The sequence below is a fragment of the Antedon bifida genome, chromosome 6 (genome assembly GCF_963402885.1).
Source record: "Antedon bifida chromosome 6, ecAntBifi1.1, whole genome shotgun sequence".
Classification (NCBI taxonomy): domain Eukaryota; kingdom Metazoa; phylum Echinodermata; class Crinoidea; order Comatulida; family Antedonidae; genus Antedon; species Antedon bifida.
In genome coordinates this window covers 3,657,471-3,681,630 of record NC_136231.1, presented here as the reverse complement: position 1 = coordinate 3,681,630, position 24,160 = coordinate 3,657,471, and the positions used below count along the sequence as shown (strand labels likewise).

The window sequence follows — 24,160 nt, the reverse complement described above, 5'->3', positions numbered from 1 at the left end:
ACAAGGAAATCTTAGCTCAACACTTTAATAGGTTAAATTAAAGTAGATGTTTATGGCTATAAAGTACAGTAAGCTATCTTCATTTTATGTGCAAAATTAAAATGGATGTTTCTAAACGTTTTTAGTTACTAAATATATTAATTTAAAATCATACTACGTAAGGCAGAATAGTTGATTTAGTAAGAGTCCTTTACTCTTTTATTGTCATGATAAACAAATTCAAACATAATGTAAATTGAATTAAATTACATTCAATTAAACTTTTTTTCTATTATAACTAATGTTTAAAACGGCTTTAATATTGTCAATTGTGATTAAAAGGTTTCTTTTTAAATATGATCCAATCCCAATCCATCCAATTATGTCTACTTTTTTCTTTTCTTTCTTCATCCGGTTTTGTAAACTTCTACTCAAAGATCAAATTCTCTGGAAACTGTCCTTTTTTTTAGTAACTTCTGTTACACACATTTTATATATTATATAATTTTATTGATATGAATATAAGAAATCTTGTGAATAGAAACAAATCGTTTTAATGCTTGTTTTAATCAATATATGCAGTGTTTATGTACTATTTTGAATTGCATCAGTTTCTAATAATATTACTATAAGTGTACAAAAGAATCATTATTTCATGTTTTATACATAGGTTTCCAGCTATCTTACGGGAATTATTATTGATGTAAACTTAAGTGCTAAGAGATTGAGTATTTTTCAGATTTATGATATCAGAAGAGATTGCAAAATAATCTGTAGTTTCTATCTATGTCCAGTATAATTATAATGTTTAACAAAGTAGTTTAAGGAATCTGATTTATAAGAGTACTGGTTTGTCCTGCAAAGAAGATGTTTCATTTATTGTCCTTCGGATGTGATGCCAAGATGTGGTCATGTGCAAAAATGTACTTGACAAAGTTAGTTGATATTCTTTTTCTTCGTCTTCATTTTCCTCTTACAAGAATGTTGGCAGTTATGGCATTCCAAATAGTTATATTCGCAGCAACTCTGATTTGGAGTTCCAAATCTTTCTATAAACATGATTCTGTGTTTTCCTCTGTGTTTCGTCCTTTCAATTTAAAATGGAACATCTGTTTTAACATTTGGTGATAAAGCATTTTCAAAACTCTAATTATGCAGGAAAAACTTACTTAATCATTCAAAAGTTTATTAAATAAGCATTTATAACACAAGTGTGTAAAAACTTGATTATTTGTTGATACATACAGCATGGTTACAGTACACCCAGCTAATACAAAATTATAGTATTTTGAATTACAAAGAAAACGGCAAGTTTTTACAGATAAACTCTTTATCTTATCACTTATGGTAGACATTAAATAACTGTTTTCAATTTATTCACCTTAAATTGTTACCAATAAGCTTAATTATTTTTGATAAAATTGCACTATTTGTTTTTGGAAAGATAAGCCAAAATCACATTTTTAATTCAAAAGTTATTGCCAGCAATTAAACTATTATTCAATTTCTCTGATCTTCATTTTAATTTTAAAAGCACATTTTTCAATTTGCATAAATTTGTAATGCAATATTGTAATGTAATTTTTTTTTCAACTCAGTTACAATATGGTATAAATGGGATTTTCAATTTAAATTCAAGTGCTGATCTGTAATAGAATTATTTTCAACAACTGTGCTATTTCAAAATATATACTGGGATACATATTTGCATAAACTAAAAGAGAAGTCAAATTCTGATTAATTTTTTTTTAAATTGACCATTAAAATATTGCATTACTTTAACTTTTCAAAATGATAAGTGATTTTAGTTGTCAATTTACTTCTATAAAACATGATACCACCTTCAGAATCAGAAGAATTGTAACCTTTTCAACTTTGGATGTCATCGATTACGACACCTTCAGCAGATGTAAACTGATTTGTATGTAAAACTGTAGATCAGAAATATTAATATAATTGCTTTAGTTCAAATTCAAAACTTTAATGTCATTCATAAGTATGAATTAATTTTATAGGTGAATTCTCATTCATTCTGGTAACTTTGGTGAAAGTAAATTCAGAAAATTGTTTGTTTATTCAACAAAATATTTAATAATGAACTATGTACCTAATAACCATCGCTTCAATGTGTATTATTTATTTTTTTATACTTTTTTGGATAATTTTTGTTTCATTTTCTATTTCCAAATTCACATATAGATGTTTCTGAGAACTATAAGTTATGTTGTTAATTGATTTTGCGCATAAGATGACATTTGTAAAGCTTCCACACACACTTGATTCATTGACACAGTTTTGGTGGACGACCACCAACACGTAGGCCTACAGTAGGTCATTTCAAATTGAAAGCAAAGGTTGTGTAGACACATTTATTACCAAGTTGATAGAAGCGATTTATCTAAAACAAAAGCTTACAGGAAAACAAACGAGAAAATTAATTCTTTCCTTGAGGAAGTAGAAGACTGTCTTTCTTTCATTTCTAGCCACATTTATTTTTATTTTATTCATACGTAATTAAACTTCATTTATTATGTATTCGTCACTTGGAAATATATTATAATGAAACACATCTTATTTGACAATAATAGAAGCAAATTTGATATTTCTTTGCATCTCTGTTTTTTCATTTGCCATTTGCAAACTGATAACAACGACTGACATTTTCATGGTTGGCCATGAAGAAAAGTAGTTCCGGCATTGACATCTGTCTGGTTATGAAGATTCTGTAAATGGATTTATGCTCCTAGGCAGACAATTTTCAAAACATTTGCAATTCAAATTATACCAGTTTATTTCATATCTGAATATTTAATTGAACAAGTAAATGGCTATACATTTAAATGATTTTGTATTTAGTTGCTTTCTGTAATTCTACTGTATTGAATGCTTCCTGGCAGTTTTTCTTTAATTATTCAATACTTACACTCACAGGGATAAATAATCATTACAAAATAAAGCTTTTTATCACTGATTTTCAAAAGCAGGTGAACAGTTCATATATATTTTTTATTTTCATCATAAAAAAAAATGTAACATTTATTGAGAATATAGTAAAATTTCAAAAATTTGAAAAGAATATAGGCCTAATAATACTGCTTTTGACATTTTTTGTATTCTTTTTTTTAATTATAAGTGGTTTATTGTATGATATGATTTCAAATTGTTATTTATGTTCATGTTTGACAAGATTTGTAGTGAATAAATTACTGAAACAACCATGTTTATCGTAATCTTCTTCCTATACAGTGCAGAACCTTATTTGAGTATAGTCACAATGAATTGAATTGTGATCAGTGGCTGTGATGTACTAGTACACTGGGTTAACCCCTACTAGTCCCAAAAGATGTACTAAGGTCTTTAAAGTGCACATGAGCTAGATGTGTACACTGGACCTACGGTTTATAGTCCTTATCCGAGAGAGCCTCGAACCCTTGCCGATGTTATGGCTACGTATTTACAGTTCAACTATCTTAACCGCTCGGTACTCACTCGCTTCGCTCGGCCAATCACTTGCTTAATTTGATAATATCTAGCTCTATCAATGGTATTTAGCACTGTAATAATCTAGTATTCTTTTGATTAGATAACCACCACACATTTTATTTTCTCTTTATTTTCTTTAGTGAAAATAAAATAGTATGTAAACCCAATTCAGCCTAATTTTAACAAACCAAGATAATTATCTAAACATGTAATGCAAGATGCAAAGATTTGCGTAATAATTGTTTGTTGATTATGTCACGTATCTGACGTAATTACTCGAAATTCTTCAACAGAGGGAAGAAAACCATCTTAACATTTTAAACTCGTAAGATGAACCAGCTACAACGAGACATGAATGATAATTACTACTATACATAAATATTTCCAAATTTATGTTAGTTCGTTGTAATTGTGGACATGTTGTTTAATGTACGTGACTTGGATGTAAGGACTTTAGGCTAAGGCTCACGGATTTAATGTATTTTGTGTGGCAATGCATTATTTTTATGCCAGTGGTTTGGAAGAAAAGGATCAGGCATTTATAGGCTTTTAATTCCCCAAAAATCATGTTTTACTTGCAGTAAATACTCAGAAAGTTGTAATACAAAAGTAGAAAGAAACACACTTAAACATTATCAAAAAAATGTAGCTGTTTTTTTATAGATAATATTGCATGTTGGTTTTTTATGCATTCATTAAATTCATCTATATTTTAAATGAAATTATCATTCAAGTCAGTTAGCGTCAGTTTAGATTCAAGTTCAATTTTAACATTACCAAACAGCTAGTGAACTTTAACTACAAAAACGCATTAAAATCCAATTTAATGTAATTTTTCCAGCCACTTAAAAAGATTATATTTTTTTCTAAATGTAATTTAATGTTTTTTAATGCAATCGGTATTCTTGATACACTTTATATCCTTGCTTTAATCACATTACTCTTATTACTGTTATACTTTACAATTTCCATTTACGAATTCAGCTTTTGTTGTTTTATTTTTCATATTATGATTAATGCAATATTGTGGAATGTTAGATTTTGTTTAAAGTTTTTAATATAATTAAAAATATTTTGTTTTGTTGCCTTTAAGCACATTTCAAGTTGTGTTATATTTTAAAAATTTATTACAGTTTTATTAACATTTTTCAAACAAAGTTTAAGAATTTTTAAAAACTTTTGAATGTTTGTGATTTGCACTTGTAATTTAATATTAGTAAGTGTTACTATTGGATATTAATGATAATATCTTTATAATATTGCTTACTGATAATATTATATACATATTTAATTTTATCCCTCAGCAACCGTTTTATTTTTCGAATTCCATCACTTTAAATTGAATTTATTTAGTTTTGTAGGTATTGTTTTTCACTTTTTGGCATTAATTGCAATATAAATTCTGTTAAAAGTTGTTCGAAGACAACTTGTGAACAATACTATCATATTATTTTACTGAATATCAACCTATCATTTATACGGTGTATACCATTACAATATTCTACCTTCACTATCTACAACAAACAGAATCCATATTTCATTTATATTGCTTATCCTAAATGAATTTGTTAAAATATCTGGGTGTTTTATTCATGATTTCAAAATTTTGTTCTAGGTTTTCAGACTATTGCTTTAAGCAAAAGTTTCCATTTCAAGATGTTGTCTAGATTGTTTCCAAGTTAAAGATGAAACGTATCGAGTAACAATATTACTGACTATTTAGTTGTCTGTTGTTAATGGTTAATTTTCATATTTTGAGATAGTTGATGAATATTGTAAAACATTTTTATATTAGCAATAATCAATGTAGAATACCATGTTCAACTGCTGTGGCACATATGAATTTTTGCACTGATTCTTTTCTAAAGTATTTATTTGTCTATACTGTACCTCGTACCATTTCAATGGAATTTCCAGAAATAGATGAGAATCAAATTTAAATCTTGAATCTTGAATCTTGTCAGATAATCATGCTGTTCAGACTGAGGAACCTAACTTTCCACAGTATTTAGGCTATTTTAGAACTTCATTTTTCTATGAAATGTTTGTTTTTTAGACCAATTTGTCAATGCTTTTAGCAATTCTCAGTAATCTTTACATGTTTCACATTCAGGTCAAAGAGAAATCTAAGATAATTATATTGTAGTAATATTAATTAGAATTAAAATACATAATTTAAAGTATGTAATTTTTATATTTATTTCATTGAAAAACGTATAAAAATGTACATTGTGTGTGGTGACATGCTTAACAAATTTGATGAAAATAGTTGAATAAATAAGTTAGCAACATATACTTTGTTAACTATTTAGATAAATTATATTTTGTAGGTCGTTACGGACTTTAATTACCGTTTTGAACTTGTAAAGGACTATCGCCCTGTTTCTGCAAACGTCTTGCAGCATCTATCTAAACATCGCAAACCAAACATCATTGCATCTAAGTTAAACGTATTGATAAAACACTAGAGAAATACAAACAACAAGCTGATGCGTGGCCAGTAATTTGCGATGGTGCATAGAAGTACATGGATAATGTTTAATCATGGAAAGCACACAATCCAAGCAAACATGGAATAATTATTCCGAACACTATCCTCTGGCTAAATGCATCCTCTCGGTTTGTAGAATTCAAAATAAGGTCGGGATGTCTTGAATCCGTGTCGGATGCTGTGTTTAACCCATAGTATAAAAGTCACGCACACTCAGTGAGTATGCCCTCTAGTCTACATGCTCGTGTATTTGCATGTTGGTTATTTCAATGCCCTAAGATTATGAGCTGTGTAAGAGCATCTCTAAAAATGTCATAGTAGCCTAGGAGCTATAGCATTTCAAAAGTAGGTTTTTTTGCATAAGCGTTATAAAATCTAAAATGTTTTTTTTATAAATAATCACAGTCCTACACATTTTTCTTGCTTGTATAGATAATTTTTTTTTATTTCATAATTAATTTTGCAAAATCAAGATAGCGAAAGTTGAAGAAAATCTCCCCTGTCCTTCAGACAAAAAAAATGTATAATTGTACAAAAATTCTCCAAAGAATAAACAATGAAATAGTTCATTTTTATGTCTCTTACAAATAATAGTGTTTATAATTATGCCCTTTTTAAAAAAAGCGCTATTCTGCAAAACAACATTAAATCAATTAATAACTCATATAAGCCTTGAAAAATTAACAAAAATATCTTGAATTCATTATTGTACTTCAATTTAGTAATTGATTTTTTTTTTAATAGAAAAAGCTATATTACATTTGTACATTTAAATTTAAAACAATTCAATTTGTATTTAAAATAATAATATCATTAGATCTCTGAAATCTACATTTCAAACAATTCAATTTGTATCTAATCACTTTTTTTCTCTATTCTGTGTTTTGTGTAAAAAGCAATTAGAGATAGAACCTTGAAAATGGTAATGATGTTTCTATCAATCATTATGTACAATTGTACATTATAAAGATTCACTTTACTATTTTCAATCAAATATGGGCAGGTGCTTTTAAGAAAAATGTTAATGAACCGCTCTTAAACTTTTCTTATAGGTTACGTTTTTTTCTTCTTTTTTTCAGATGACAAATCTGTCAGATAGAAGCGGGCCTTCCGCTTTGATTATAAACTTGGAACGAACGTAAGGATGATACATTTTTTTAATGTGATAATACTACAGAATGAGTTTACATTGAATATATTGATTGTAAAGAAATTATATTGTGCTTTTTGTCAAAGGTTAAATATAGATATTTTTCAATATAAAAGATTGTTATGAAATTGATTTTGAAATAAGTAGAATATATTAAATATTGAATTTAATATATCTTTTTCCAAACACAAGTATACCATTCAAACTAAAATAAAAATGATAATTTTTGATTTGTAACTTTTGATTGTTAAACTACTACTAAGGAGCTCTGGAGACTGCGTCAGGGTGCCAAATGTACAACATGGTTCTGAATACAGTATACAGTACAATTACATCAGAGTAAGGGAAAAACATCTGAATAATCAGGATCGGTTTGGATCCAGGATTTTGAAATAGTGAGGCCCAGGGAATAAAAGTGATCCACTTAGTATTTGAGCCACAGGCCCCAAGCTCTCCCTCTATCAGCCCTATGTTGGGGGCTGTGACGAAGCGAATTTAATTAAATGACACCCCTAGATGGTCGGAAATTGTATTCTCACACATAAAATTCATGATAAATGACACCTCTATTTGGCCAGAAATGACACTCCCCTGCTAATTAGAAAATAATTATTTTGTTATTTTAAATTTATTTGTATATTTTTTTATGTGATCTCATACCTAGATTTGTTTATCAAGTAAAATTGATTGTGTATGTATAAGGGTATTTTTAGAATACGGATTTCACTTTTCGTCTTATTTTTTAATTTAGATGCATAAATTATCTTATAATTACATTAGTGATAACTATTATGGATAATATATACATTTATTAATATTAAATTTATTGACTCATTTGTTTTCTATTGTTTAACTATCTATTCAGTTCTCTTTACACTTTGTTCATCGGTAAGAAAATCAATTATACTAAGTTAGAACGTTCTTTAATAATATCAACAAAATTAAGTATAATCTCATAAAGCCTTATTACAGAAGTGCTTCACTAGGTAAGACCTAGACTTGTTTTTAATTGAGAAGTCAAAAGAACATATTTGCAAAATACGGATGCTATGTTAGAATTTAATATTATACATCAATGCGTAGCTCGGCTTTTCACTAATCCAAAGACTCTTCTCAGATGGTTGCCGTTTTAGAAGATAAGAACATGAGGAAGATAAACAACGATGTGATCTTAGAAGGTAAGACATGGAATAACACATTAATGTACTAGCGTATAATACTGCTTTCATTTATTAAAACAGAACGCATTAACGATTGGTAGAGGCAGATATACTTGAGTTCTGCTAAGTACCCACATTTATGACGTCGTAGCAAAAACCTTTCACTGTTTTATTTTTGTACGTGATATTTCTTGTTTTCTTTTTTAATGACCAGCTTTAAGTTTTATTCTGATTGTATTTTTTTTCTTCTTTTTTTATATGATTATTTTATGGCAACATTATAAGAAGAATGACTTTGTTTATATTATTTAACCCAATTATTTTGAGATTTCTAATGTTTTACTTAATCAGAAATGGTATACATACTTTCTCTTATTTTATTTTATTTATTTCAGCAACATTTTAAATAGCTCATGGACTTTGAGTTTGCCAAAGAGTCTAAATTGTTAAATACATGATGCCTTAGACCATGTAAAAGGCTTGTTAGTGGCAGTACTTTTTTGTCTATAAGACGAATGACTAGAACCAAAGCCTTATGATTCATAAGCAACCGTTTCAGTGCCTATAGCCCCACTTTTTATAGATTGAAATTATATAATATTCAGAATAACGATAACTACTTGACTATTAATGAACAAGTATGATAAATATGTACATTTCTGTGGATTTTGTTGATTTTCTTGCAGTCTGATAAACTTTGCCTGGAGCAAGTGAAAGTAGCCAGGCAATCAATAATGTCTGAAATTGCATTTTATTGATCACAAAGCTGACAGGCGACTGATCATATCCTCACCAGGTGAGATGAATAACGATATACAACGCATCATTTTCTGGTCAGAGAAGGACACCCGCTGCTGACATCAAAACAAAGCTTCCAATTGGTTGATAGGTCAGTTTATCTCGTAAGCCTTTAATTTATAAATAATTATTTGCAAATTATTATTTTGTCACACATGGATTGATGTATATGTTACTGGTCTTCTTTGTGTCTTAGATAATCATAAAATTGTATTACGCATTATTATTTTAATTTTAGATGCTTCTTTAATAAATTAAAACTAATTTAAAATACAGAAATGGTCTGTTAAATATCTGGGGGATTAATACCATGAGAAAGAAAATTAAAGTAATTTTGCACCAAGCCGTAGGTAAAAGTGCTGGATGCACGAAATTCAGACTAGTATATTAAAAAAAAACCTAGTTATAACATAAAAATTAATATTGATATTTAGTTTTTTAATGACTTTGATAAAACAATAACAAGAAATGAGTCCTTTTTATGCTAAAAAATAATGGCTAGAAGCCCACTGACCAAACGTATTCATAATTTGTGAGAGGGCGTTTATACTTCCATCAGTATTGTACTTTAAAGATGTGTTTATTTCTTTACAATGTGGTTCTTCTGCTTCTTTACAGTATCTCGTCTGAGTGTAGTTCAATATAAAAGTAATGATGCGTTTGTTTAACCTGTCAGTTTAAAGGTAAGACAAAAACAAGTTAATGTTTAGTTTTACCTAACAGGCATAAACAATGTAAACCTGTACAGATCTTGGTAACTTCCTACTTCCAATCCAACCAACTCAATTGTCCAAATCTCAAAACAGCAACAACAAGCTTCAACCTAAAAGATATGAGTATAAGATTTTAATTTCAAGAATAATTTTTTAAATAAAAACTAAAAACCAAAAAAATAAAAACATGTTAATTATAACACTCTAGACATTATAAATAATCTAAATTACTCACATAATACAATAACAGAGAAAAAAATAACCCATTAAAACAACAACCTACACATACATACATTGACATCAATATCTTTTGTCTTTTTATCAACAAAAAATGAATTTATGAAACAAACACTGTGTATAAAGACGAAGGAAAAATCATTGGATATAGTTTATAATCAAAGACTTCTTCTATGTCAGTTGTTGTGTCATCAATCGCCTCCGATACACCGGTTTTAATTTTCAGGTTGTAGTCTTATTTACGTCGAGGTTGTTTTTAGTAAATAGCACGTTCTTCGGTTCATCGGAAATGTTGTGGAATCCATATGTTCGGTTTGCTTGAATTACATTCGGTCAATAAGACAGGGAGCCATTATTAGGAACGGTTCAAGCTATATCATCCGCAGATCATGTTGGTAAGAAAAACAAGCTTATCAACTCTGTCATCCATTTTGTAATTGATGGTACTTAGATATGTAATGCTTAGAACATCAAGAAAGATAAACTTTAACACAAAACAAAATTATTTTCAGTGGTGAAACATCAACCGGAGTAAATGAATAAAATAGATTGCCTTTACCTTTGTGAAGTTCCAATATAAACTCATTTGCTTGTTGAAGAAACTATGTAAATACAGTGCATTATTATTTATTAAATATAAAAAAAATATATATCAAATAGAAAAACATTTGTTCAATTTTATGTTTTAACAAAATTTATTTTTTCTTTTAACGACAATACAAATGTACCGATTTGCAAAGTAGTAGGTAACTACAACATAGAATAATATGAAAATGTATTAAATATTGAAATTGAAACACCCGAAATATAAACAAACATTTTACAATACATGAGGTAAAAGATAATAACATTGATTCTACATATGTTTCCTATAGTAAATATTTGAAAGTTTTCAGTCATTAGTAATTAGTAATCAGTAAATTATATTATTTGGTAGAGAATTCCATAATTTTGTCTGGATAAATTTCATTTGGTTTTACAATAGGTATATATAACAAGAAAAACCCAAAAAATTATAAGCGAACTTACAGAACTTTCGAAACTGGACAGGTTGTTGACGATAAAACGCCAGTTGAGAATAAAACCTGTCGGGTTTCGAAACGTTCAGTAAGATCGCTTTTAATGTTTTGGTTTTTTAAAAAATAAATCTTTGGTTATACATAATTTTGTTGATTATAAATAATAATTTTGTTGATCAATAAATAGTATAGAATACATTAATGTCTAATGTCAAGTTTTAGGAATTATTGTGGATAAAGTTATGACACAAAATAAACAATGGTATGTAGAAAAAACAGGTTTATAGAAGCAAAAAGAAATTAAAAAACATAAAACGCAAGATATTTATATGAAATTCTTAACATTTTTGCAAATAAGATGTTGAAACTGAAATTGTGAAACCCTCCGGCTGGAATTCACTTTGTAATCTGGACGACGACGATTGATGTTCCAATATGCATTCTCCGATCTTTACTTTATGAATAAATTCAAAAAAATTAACGTCATATTTACAGTCGATCAGTATTAATCTACCTCAGCAGATATGTAATATCATCCCTATGAATTATTCTAAATCAGTATTTCCATTTATGAAATATTGAATTTCAAAATGCTCATACCATTAAATTGAAAACTACATGAGAGGAATTCACTTTGGTGGTATATTAAACATCCTTTGAATTGTAATATTTCTCAAGAAATAAGTGGTAAATACTACATTACTACAGGTAGATCAATTTATAAAATAATTTCAAATCGTATATACAACATACAATGTTATAGATACATAGGCCTATCTGTTTCATGTTTTGTCTCTGATTGCAACATTTTGACCATGACTTTTATAGAAATGTTATTAAAATGATTTCATCCTAGCTTTTAGTCTGTATTGCTGGGTTTTTTTACTATATTTTATAAGGATCAATTTCAATTTTCATTTACTCATCTTCGGATTTATGAAAACTTTTCATTAACTAGTTGCAGTGAAACTTTAAACTTAAAACAGTTGCTAAACTTATTTCTTTTCTCCATGCATACTCCTAGATAAAATTTGACTTAGTTATATTTGATGCAACCAGTAATTTTGATTTAGTTTTCTTAAATCACAATCTACTAAAACATGATTATTTCATCATTCATACAAGTAACTACACAGATATTGAGACCAAGTCATTCTGTGAATTTAAATGTTTCTGAGCATGTGCAGAATGACTTTTTGACTCAATAGAAAACTTTTAATCTAGTGGCATGTTTGCCATAATACAAAACAAAAGTAAAATACAAGAAGTACAATGGAAAAGATGATTATTTCATATTTACCTTTGATAAAAGATGTGTGGGAATGTGCTAATATATTTTCTCTCTTGTGGAATGGTTTAAAGTTTTTTTTTGGACTTGATATGTTCAAGTGTAAGCCAGTTAACACCCAATGTGCAGTGAATACTTGTTATTTTTATTTCTCCTAACTAGTTAGTGATACTTTTAGATGTTAAGAAAATGCTTTGTGCAGACAGACAAATTTAAGAAAGTTGCTATTTATAGACGTTTAGGTGAAATTAGTTTGTGCACAGAAGTTTACGAACTTTCTACAACATAACACACGTTCACTGCTGCAGTACTCAGATTGTAATCTATATGCCAATATAATGTAAGATGTTAATATTAATGTTTAAATTAGTTTCTATTGAAGTGCATAATGTTAAAATGATGATATATTAAGTATTTGATGAATATCAAGTAGTTATTGAATATATTAAACATAATATGAGAAAAATATTTAGTAATTTATTTAATAAATATTATTATTATTTGCATTATTGTAAAACATTTGAAAAGTTCAATTAAGTGTGTTTATTTATTGTATTGTTACAAACAAATATAATTATTCATTCATTCTTTCATCTCCAGGAAATTAATTTAACTTTGAATTTAAGCGGAAGCTTTTTTTTCTAGTTACACATGAATATTTTATTTTTGTTTTGAATATGTACAAAAATGGTATTAAATATTAATATTGCATACAATTCAAGTTTAATGACCAAAGCCTCTGCTCCTTATTGAACTATCATCTATCCTTGAAAATGTAAGAAAATCATAAAATATTAAAATCTAACGATATTTAAGCCTGTCTCTTAGGAAAAACTTATACTAGTTAATATGCGTGCTGGTCACGGTTGAATGCTTCGTCGCACAGATGGCGCTGAGCTTTCTATTAACTGAACTGGTCTCTAAGTGTCACCTGTCTGTATTATAAGCAGTATCGATCTTCATTATTCACAAGTTTTAAACCAAATTTATAGTTCCTAATAGAACACCATTGAGTATTATGGAAAATTAACTATGTATATGACCTAGATGAACACCTAAATGGAACACCAATGATTATTTTTTGATGAATTTTTTATATTTGTAATTTGCATTTAATTCATTTTTTATGGTAATTATCAATTCCACTCCTAAAAGTACTATAAAATTCAAACTATTCCTTTTTTCAATTTTTTAAGTAGTTTATATCAGCTGCTGCTTTTACAGATTTTTTCGAGGGTTTTTCCAATTTGAGTTTGAGTTCCTTTTTTATTTGTTATTCATTATATTAAATTTGTGTAAGCTATTTTAATTTTTTGCACCCACCTTTTTTTGCCATTTGTTGGAAAATATTATCTTTATATCTTGATTGATATTGTGAAAATTTAAGCCCATGATAATATAATGTCTTGAAAGTGTGGAGGATGATACAACAGTTAATATATTATCTCAGTAGGAAGGCTATTTTTATAGTGTTATAACATAATTTTCTTTAAAAAAACCTTCATTTTGTGTAACAAACTAATGTTTAAAATAAACTTGTGAGTTGATAGAAATTTACATTGATTAGTGATGTGTACTCAAAATGTGAGTTTTCTTCTGTCTTTAGTTTCCATTGTCTGATCTTTTGCTTATTCTCTTTGAGTATCTATAAACAGTTTATACTTGTGTATAGTATCATAGGAAAATTCTTAAATAACCTGACACATTGTTTGATAAAATAGTTCCTATGATTGTCATGTCAACACAGAACTTTCCAAAGATACAGTACAGTACGAAGAACCGGGTGTTCTTTCAATTCAACAAAAATGTAATTATTTACTAGAATTCAACAAATAATACTTTAATTTGACCATTAACATCCACAGATCAATTATTTTGTATTATACATTTTATGTAAGATAAAAACAACAAAACCATAAAAAAAAACCTTTAGTTAATTTTAAAATCAAAAGTCTATATCCATGCTTATTAAATAATTTGTAGCACAGTTTTTTCTGTATTATTGAGTCAACCTTCAAGGAACGATTGTATTATAAAAGATGAAGGTATTTAATGGAAAGGCAACAATACCAATCTTTCCATTTTAAAAGCTTCTATAAATTATTTTGTTTTGGATATTAAGCATAATGAATACAAAATACAAACACTAAATTATTACGAGCTGTGTACGACTCTTTTCTTTTTCTATGATTTATTAGATTCTAATTTATATTTAAAACCGTTTTTAAATAGCTCATAAATGGTTTTTAGAATCAAACTAACCATCAATAAAATAAAACTCATTTAGAATACAGTAAATAAGACTGATTTATAGATACATTACATAGTTTGTATGGTTAATTGTCTAGGAAAGTAGAGCACTGTACTGCAGCGTTGGATGCTACTCACATATTACTTAAAGTGTTCATTGCAATATTTAAACTTATACAGTTAAAGGTTAAGAATTGTAAATATTTGTTTTTGTAAAATGGTTCAAATAGAAATAATTAAAAATGCTTGTAATACTGTAATTTAAATCAAAAAATAGTCAAGTTGATAATGGGTTTTTGGTTGAATTTAACTGTTTATTTTGACTTTTTACAAGCGAAAACATATATTACTTAAGTGTTCATTGCAATATTTAAACTTATACAGTTAAAGGTTAAGAATTGTAAATATTTGTTTTTGTAAAATGGTTCAAATAGAAATAATTAAAAATGCTTGTAATACTGTAATTTAAATCAAAAAATAGTCAAGTTGATAATGGGTTTTTGGTTGAATTTAACTGTTTATTTTGACTTTTTACAAGCGAAAACATATATTACTTTAGTGTTCATTGCAATATTTAAACTTATACAGTTAAAGGTTAAGAATTGTAAATATTTGTTTTTGTAAAATTGTTCAAATAGAAATAATTATTATAATAATGCTTTGTATTATTGTAATTTAAAGCAAAAAATAGTCAAGTTGATAATGGGTTTTTGGTTGAAATTAACCGTTTATTTTTACTTTTTATAAGTGAAATGCTGGTTATAATTACTTATTTACAATTTGAAACAGAACAGAATAAATTAGAAATTAATTTTTATTATCCCACAGGTTGACAATTGTCATGTTCTTTTTTTGTAATTGTATTTTCATAAAACTCCCTCTATGTTCTATCTAGATTTAAAATGCTCAAATACTATCATCATTAATGATGTTAAAGACAACTTTTATTTGATGGCTTGGTGACATTGATTTTAATTAAACCTGTCTGCAAACAAAACTTTTGACCGAACACCATGGTGGAAACCATTAAGCTTATTGTCGGGTGAATGATCGCCAAATCATATTTACTCAAGCATGTCCGTGTTTATATCCCATCTTTCATACTCAGACTGAACAAAACGTGAACAAATGATAACATACTGTTTCAATGTATAATGGATTTTTTTTACGGGAATATTAATGAATTGATAATGACTGGTGAAAAAAATGTAATTTTTTTTTTTTAATCAAAATTGTTATAAGTTGTTGGGCACATCACATTTTTTATTTCAAACTAGTTTGATAGTGTAGACAGAACAGCCTTGTCGCCTACCCCTTTCTGTGTCAGACACAAACATGAAGGATGACAAGTTTGACTATACCAATTCATATCAGGTCATAGATTTTCAAAGATGATAGGAGGATGTCGAATAATTTCAGATTTACTATTGTCAAAAGTTACTTGAAAGGTATCATTTTTATCCTTTAGTTTGAATTATGTTTTTATAACTATTCCGTAATGTTAAATTAACCATTTTCTTAATTCATTAGATTACAAATCTCTACCGATATTAGTACATTCACTTTACAATGTAACAAACTATGAACTATTATACCATGTCCATGAACAAACCTCTAAGACGTATGGATTGTCCGCATCACGTACCTTATGTTGCAAGTCAATGCGCTTGCTCATGATTATTTCAATCAACATTGTCTCCCGATGGACACGACCTAGTTGGTCAACGTCACAGCTCGTTGCCGACAAAAGAACAGCCACAGTCTATTTTGCCTGATCTCCCATAATTGCTCTTATTTTAATGATTAACATCTAAGAAATTTATTCAATGTGATTGAATGTCCGATAGACTAAATTGCGTGATTGTGTACTTTGTATTTGTACTATTTTGGACATCTTTCCAGATATTTTGTATTCGGTTGATTCCTAGTGATGTTATAATGTTTTTTATTACCTTTAGTTGTAATAATAACAATAATTTTCATTTGATTTAGTGGATAATTGCTTTAAAACCTTAAAGGAAGAAGAAGAAGATGATCAAGTTTAAAGTAAAACAATTTTGAAAGGCTTAGGCCTATATTTGGTTTGGTTGTTTGCAAACATTTACAAATCCTAATAAAAATGTGAAATATAATGAATTTTGTTTTTTCCATAATACTTTTTCTATTTTGATTTTTTTTCTGACAAATTAAAAGTGGATATGTTTAATTCTTCTTCGTTTGTTCTTTCCTTGTTAATGTGATTGTATCTATCATCTTGCACAGTCAAAATGTGAATGCGAAAATTCTAAAATGAATTATTATACAATCAGCTTTATGTCGATTGTATAAAAATCCTCCAAAGTTCTACAGGGTTTTTTTGAGTGTAGGCTATATCATCCATCACCTGCATGATGTTAAGATTGATCACAAACTTCATACACCCATTAAGATTGTCTTAAAGGTTTTCATGTTTGATGGCATTGCATGTTAGTATAATACTCACTTTAACATGCAATCTAACAGATTGGATTTCCAAATTTTCAAATGCCGGAAAAGATTGCATTTCTAAAAATTCAAATGTCGGAAACTGTCACTATAGGCTGAAACCTTTTGCATAAATGCAAACATTTACAAGTACCATAACTTTCAAACCTTAAAGTCACTATAAATATTATTGATAGCATTTTACATTGCTTCTTATTCATGAACTAATTACAGATCAAATCAATTGCCACAAGGGAAAATGAAGGGTGAGAAAAGAACATTTTTTTATCACATATTTTTTAGAGATTAAATTCTTTTATTGACATTTTTCGATGTTGAAACTCATGACAAGTTATATTGTTAACCCTTTAGGCTGTCATGTCTTATACACAAGAGAACATAAAAGGTTGTCAATTTTATTTGTTATATAACACATTAAAGGATAAATACGATAATACTAATTTAAAAACCATTAATTAATAGCACTTTTTATGATCAATCGACTCATTTACTTTTTTTATGCCATCAATTGAGTTAAATTATTATCATTGTGTTTCAAAAAATGTTAATCCCATATTATTGTAGGCAATATGTTTATGTTGACATTTCTGCGTAATTTTCAAGAGCATTTTTAAGATCAAAGGCTGGCTTTTAACTGTGTAACGGCTGAGCCGTCGGCTATCCATTCAACCCACGTAGTCTCACCTTGGTAACGGATCTTTTGACTACGATTCATTTTGAGTTGTGACCTCAGGCATGTGTAGTTAAATATTCACAAACCACTTTATTGCACAATTGCATTGTGGGAGTAAATAACGTATATTTTGGTGACATTACGGAAAGGACTTTTTACAGAACTTGTTTAATACAACCATTATCATAATAAACACTCTTAGTCTTACATAAGAACAGTTAAAGATTTGAATTATATAATTTGCAATAAGATAATAAATAAAATTTCTAAGTAAAAACGGAAGATATTTGTTAATAATTTTGCTAAACCGTATAATGTTGTTATAGACACATGTTTTCTACAGTATTTTCTAGTACAGTATTGTTATATCCTCCATTCCTTTAAATAATAATAATGTACTGACAGTATATAGTGGTTTGTAGTTCTTTTTCAAGAAGACTTGTTGTACCACCAAAACCAAAAAGTCAGCTGAAAACCAGTGCTGATGAAGAAGCCAATATACATAAGTCCTGTCTTAACAGCTACACCGTCAACTCACTCATACAATATAACTTTTAATATAGATATGCAAGTATGATTGATAAATTCTTAAATTTTGTTTCCAGAATTAATAACTGCATTGTACATTAAGTCATTGCCCTTCTACCTAGGTTATTGCAGAGCATTTGACTGATCATAAATAGAATCTCCAAATACCTATTCATTTAATTTCTATTCCTTTTCGCTCCTTAAAATCTCGTTTTAATTTTTCAAGATTTGAAAGTGGTAGACACATACATGTTTCATTGATTTTATAAGTGTTTTTATAATTCCTTAAGTCAGTTTTTTTTCTATTATTAGTTTAATTACATTTGCGTTTGATGATATAGTGAAGTATATAAAGATAGAAATAAGAAAATAAGAGAAAAGTGCAAATACAAGTTCAATCGTCATATGAAAGGACAAACAGATTTTTATTCTAAAAGGATGATGATTAAAATATTATATTCATTATCTTTTTAATAGTAGGATACAATTTTGAAGGAAAAACACTTCATATGGGATAAAATAAAAGGGAAAGAAAACAGAAAATGAAACAAAGTCCATCATTCGTTTGAAACCAAAACAGTTGTTGTATTAACGCAGGAGTTCCTTGATCACCAGATTGATTATGTCATGATACAAGGTGTATGGAGATCATATGAATCAGGTGTAAATATCTTTAATACCGACAATGATGTAATAGATTTATTCAATGATTTGATGATGATCATTGTCAGTGATTTTAATCAAAGTTTAAAGAATTGAAAGCAAAAGAATCAAAGAGATTTGTGTGAAATGAAAAATGGCTGCCATTCCCATTAGCTGTTATTGTCTGTCATGAGGTTGACTATAAAGGTCCTTAAAACAAAGAAGCCTTTTTGATGTTGTAAGGGTATCTGGCTATACAGTTTCACCACTACAATACATTTCTAATCTACCCGTGTTTCTTCCACAAGAAGTAAGCTGCCAGGAAATAAAACATAAGTGTGTTTTAATCTATATATATTACTGTTATGCTACAGAATGACAAAAGATTTCAATACAAATTTAAGATTTCCATATTAATTTAATAACTACTTTTATGTTTATAACATTTATTCAATTACCGTATGAAGTGATCCATAAAATTGTTGATTTGTGTATATTTTGGGCGTAAAAATCAACCTAAAGTTAAGCTTTTTATTATTATAATATTTTCATTTAAATCTTCTTTTTTATTGAAATTGCTTACATTTGTGGTATACCCTACGACTAAAAGAAAAATATTAATTATATTTAAAATGTATGTCGAACATATAAGCAGACCCCTGATTTTTGTAGCATATATTGCTGTAAAAAAAAGGAATCGTGTGTTGAATCTCAATCTGATTGAATGTTATTCACACACTAAAGTGTTATGACTGATATTTAATTAGCATTTTGAACTTCAAATACGTCAACAGAATATCATCTCCGCGAAAGAAAAAAAGGACAAATTATTTTTTTTAGACAAGAATGGCTACAAAGCCTTGGCCTTTTGAACAGGTTGTAATGAATAGAAAACACATTTGTCATTTTCTGTGACTTTTTACATGAGTTTTGACAAATGTTATTAGCCTAATGTGTATGGTTAATGAACAGTCAAGGCTTTTTCGAGAAAATAGAACCGAATAAAGAGAATGTTCCATTTAGAATTACACATTTCTATGGTCTAGACTATCGGAGTTAGAAGGATATCTTTTATTTCAATGACTATCTAAGTTAACAGGATATCTTTTATTTCAATTTTAAACACCAATGATTTGTCTTTCATCTGCAATATGTAACTTTAACTAATGATTACAAATCTGTCTTTATAAAAAATCTTCAGTCCTATATTTCTTAATAAATAACTTGTGTGATTCTGTATCTGTTTCACTTATAATATTCTGTTAAGTAAGCTTTTATGTCGACATGGAAAGAAACATAAGCAATTCAAGCAACTCATTGCAACTGACCGCAACTTACCGCAAATCAAAGTAATGCAAATTATGTCGACATACACGCAATTGAGTTGAGTTCAGTTGCATTGGTTTGAACATGTTTTTTTCCGGAACTGAGCGCAACTAAAAACTTCAAATCGTGGTTGCTCGAAAGTCAACAAAAGTACTTGCGTAACTCTTAATTTAATTCACTTTCAGTTCCAGGACTATATAAGAACCAAAATATATTGAGTTACATATACACTAAAATAATATATACACACACATATTACAGTAGTATTCATTTAGATAAATACATTTTTGGAAAATTATTCCAAAGAACTTTAAAATAAATTAAAGAGTGTAAGTATTCCAAAATTAGTAGGATCCCAAATTTACATTAGTTAAATTGAACAGTAAACATATATTGTTAAAAGGAAACTACTTATTTCTAAACTAATACCCTTTTCACATCTGCAAAATGTAACAACTTGTAACCACTTTTGCATAGTGTGAAGACAATTTTGTGGAAAATCTCCTGAGATTTCACAGTGGTCCCTGGTTAGAACTTGTAACAATTTATGCAGATTTTAAAAGGGTATACGTTTAGGTAGTGAAGCTTGTTGCTGCTGATTAAACTCCTGATAATGTGCCTGGCCATGTGGATTTGAACCCAAGCCACATTTTAACCACCAAGCTACATCTTGATTCATGTGATCGATGTAAAATACCGCTAATCAGTAAGATCGATATGTCTCTTACCAGACCAATTAAATTACATTTGACATAACTCGTAAAGTATCTTCTTTATGTACCGACTGACATTCAATGTTTTATTGTCTTTCTTAAGCTAATAAAAAGACTTAAAATAAGTTACAGACTACATTAATGTTTACATTAATGTAAACATTTAATTGTCAATGTTTAAGTTGATTTCTTTTAAGATTAGTGAGCTTATATGCTTGAATGGTGGATATTAAATAACAAATTAAAAGATTTGTTGATCAGAACATTTTTAAACTTTGTCAAGTTGAAAAAAAAACATATGAGAATTCATCAACAGAAACTTTTGTTTTGACAGAACATTCCAAAGTCAATACAATTTACAAATTTCATAAGACCATTTTCATTTTAGACCATTTTGTTATCTTTTTATTCATCATTTTGTTATTCGGTACTTTACAAAGTAAATACCTGAGAGTTGATGGCTATTAGCTCTGTCTACACTATCACACTTTATGTAATGTGTCCATGGATGGATATGATGTCATATCACCACCATATTTGGGCATATCACTACCATATTTGGGCACATCACTCTTTTTTTGTCTAATTTGATAGTGTAGGCTTTAATCTCTGTAGCATTGCACAAGAGCCACAAAAATTAATCCTGAAGAGGTTTAGCATCTCAAAATTAAGCTGGGATGTAATGAACTGGGTTGTGTGAAATCATTTTACATATAAATTACATACATAATCTTTGATATGAAATATTGTCTGTTGGATAAAAAATGGCGCAGTCCAAAATTCTGTTTTGATTTATTCGCTTATGGCGAAATGTGAATAGTGACCTGCTTGCTTGTTTTTATTGGCACAAGACAAAGTAGCTTATAACACAATTAATGCTTTTATTTTCAATAAACTCACATTTACTGCCAATTAATTCCCGAATATTAACCAAGATTTTCACAAATTCAAATTAAATTAAGTTTTTTTTTGTGATTTTGTCACGTTTTTGTGTGAGTGAAATGAGAAAATATATCAAGAGTAATACATACTGTTTATTTTTATAATTTTTTACTAGATGTTTTTCACAGTTCAATGAAAAGAATACTCATTTCGCTTTTGTCAGTTATTTGCAAGCTATTGTTGTTATGGAAACATATAATTTGTCAAATTTATAAATGTATGAGAATTTTGATCAAATTACTTTGGTATTTTTGTAAGTTTAGAGTGACAATATACATTAAATCACTGACCTACTTTGCAATGTTTCAATAATTTGCAACAATTGTGAAATTACATTCTAAAAGAGATGAGATTTAGAAGTAAATAATAATGTCTGAGATTGACTTCAAAGGAAAAAGCATGAGGCATATAAGAACATCCAAACAGAGCTAACATTTTAGTTCCACTATTCAGTAAGTTTATGGATTAAACTATGGAAGGCTTGGAGTGTCTTTAGGAAAGGTTTACCACCATTGAAAGTTTATTTCAATTGGAAGGGGAAGAATGTATTGTGTTGATTCTTTTAAAAGTAATATAAACAATTTATTTTTTTGCAGAAAAGTGTCTTTTTTGGTGTAATAAAAACATTTAACACTTAATTTATTTAGGAACAATTTCAAATTTAGTGATATTTTTATGTCAAAATGTACACTTATTGTCCTACAAGATCAAGGGTGATGTGATGTTTGTTATGTGTATGTTGTTATCTTTTTTTTAAAAATAGCAATTTGATTCCTTCATCCCTCAATACGTACAATGCCCGAGTGATTACCAAGTATAGTACTTTTTAAAAGTAGTTGTAACTGAATGAACTATTTACTAAAAAAATGTACTTTGTAAATCTTTATATAAAAAGGTTCAAAGTAATTGAAATAGCCAGGGGTAGACGGACATAAGAATATTATGTTTAATATTATTAATTTGATTTATTATAACACTTAGTTTGTCGTTGACGAAAGTAGAAACAACCTGCTGCAGCATAAAGTACATGCTGTTGTCCCGAAGGGGTTTCAGTTGACCAATCACAGAAATACATTTATTGAGTATTAATACAGAATATAGAATTAACTTAATAAAGTGCATTTGTACTTGGCACATCCTTCAGTATAAAGCTCCACCCACATGTCAATCAAATCATGCAATCCACCAATCATAATGTAATATTTATCTGTTTTTGTTACAAAGTATTAAATATAGAGTATAATTAAGTTTAAAGTTCATAGAATTAAACTTAATAAAAGTGCATGTGTCCTTTGCAAATCCTTGAGTATAAAGCTCCGCCCACATGTTAATCAAATTATGCAATCCACCAATCATAATGTAATATTTATCTGTTTTTGTTACAAAGTATTCAGTATAGAGTATAATTAAGTTAAAAGTTCATAGAATTAAACTTAATAAAAGTACATGTGTTCTTTGCACTTCTCCCACATGTCAATCAAACCATGCAATCCACCAATTAAAACAGTCTTTATCTGTTTTGTTACAAACTATTCACCAATCATAGAGCAGTATTGAGTAGTATTATATAGAATATAATTTATTTATTAATAGTGCAAGTGGTTTTTATATTCTTATGCTCAAATATATACCTTTTCCTAGTTACTATCAAGTGAAAAGGCATTAAAAAACTTTTTTTTAATGTAATATACTAACAAAAGCAATTTTCCTTTTTTTCTTCTGTTTTTTCTGTTAGTATTGACACCATGATATATATAGAGCCTAATAGTTAGATATCAACTGCAGCTCGTATCAACTGCAGCTCGTATCAACTGCAGGTCATATCAACTGCAGGTCGTATCAACTGCAGCTCGTGTCAACTGCAGCTCGTATCAACTGCAGCTCGTATCAACTGCAGCTCGTATCAACTGCAGCTTCTATCAACTGTGGTTCTTCTTGACTGATGTGCTTAATTACTGCAGTGCTTAATTATTATTGATATTATTATCATTATAAAAATAGTATAGAACACATGACATTTAAAAAATAATTTTTCAAAGGTCATCATTAGAGTAAAATATAAGTCGATACATTTTGGAATATCAATTTGAAAATGAAATGCAATTGTTACGTGTCGTGGAGGATTAGGAGCCGTGACTTTAAAATCGCTTTAAAACCTTTCGCAATTTGAGTCTGAAATTACAGAGCGCAAGTCAAAGCCAGATAAAAGAACTACTGTAATTGTTATGGCTAGTCTCATTCACATGCAAATTGACCATTCATAACGATCAACAAATTATTTGAA

At 28.3% G+C, this 24,160-nt stretch overlaps 1 protein-coding gene across 1 annotated transcript in view; it reads right to left on the bottom strand.

Moving 5' to 3' along the window:
* The window catches only part of LOC144844737 (intraflagellar transport protein 25 homolog), a 128,460-nt gene extending 105,649 nt beyond the window's left edge, over positions 1-22,811 (bottom strand). Inside the window, exon 1 of the mRNA XM_078701785.1 lies at positions 22,792-22,811. The gene's annotated coding sequence lies outside the window, so the exon portion shown is untranslated. The remainder of the gene's footprint in view (positions 1-22,791) is intronic.
* Between the last annotated feature and the right edge of the window lie 1,349 nt (positions 22,812-24,160).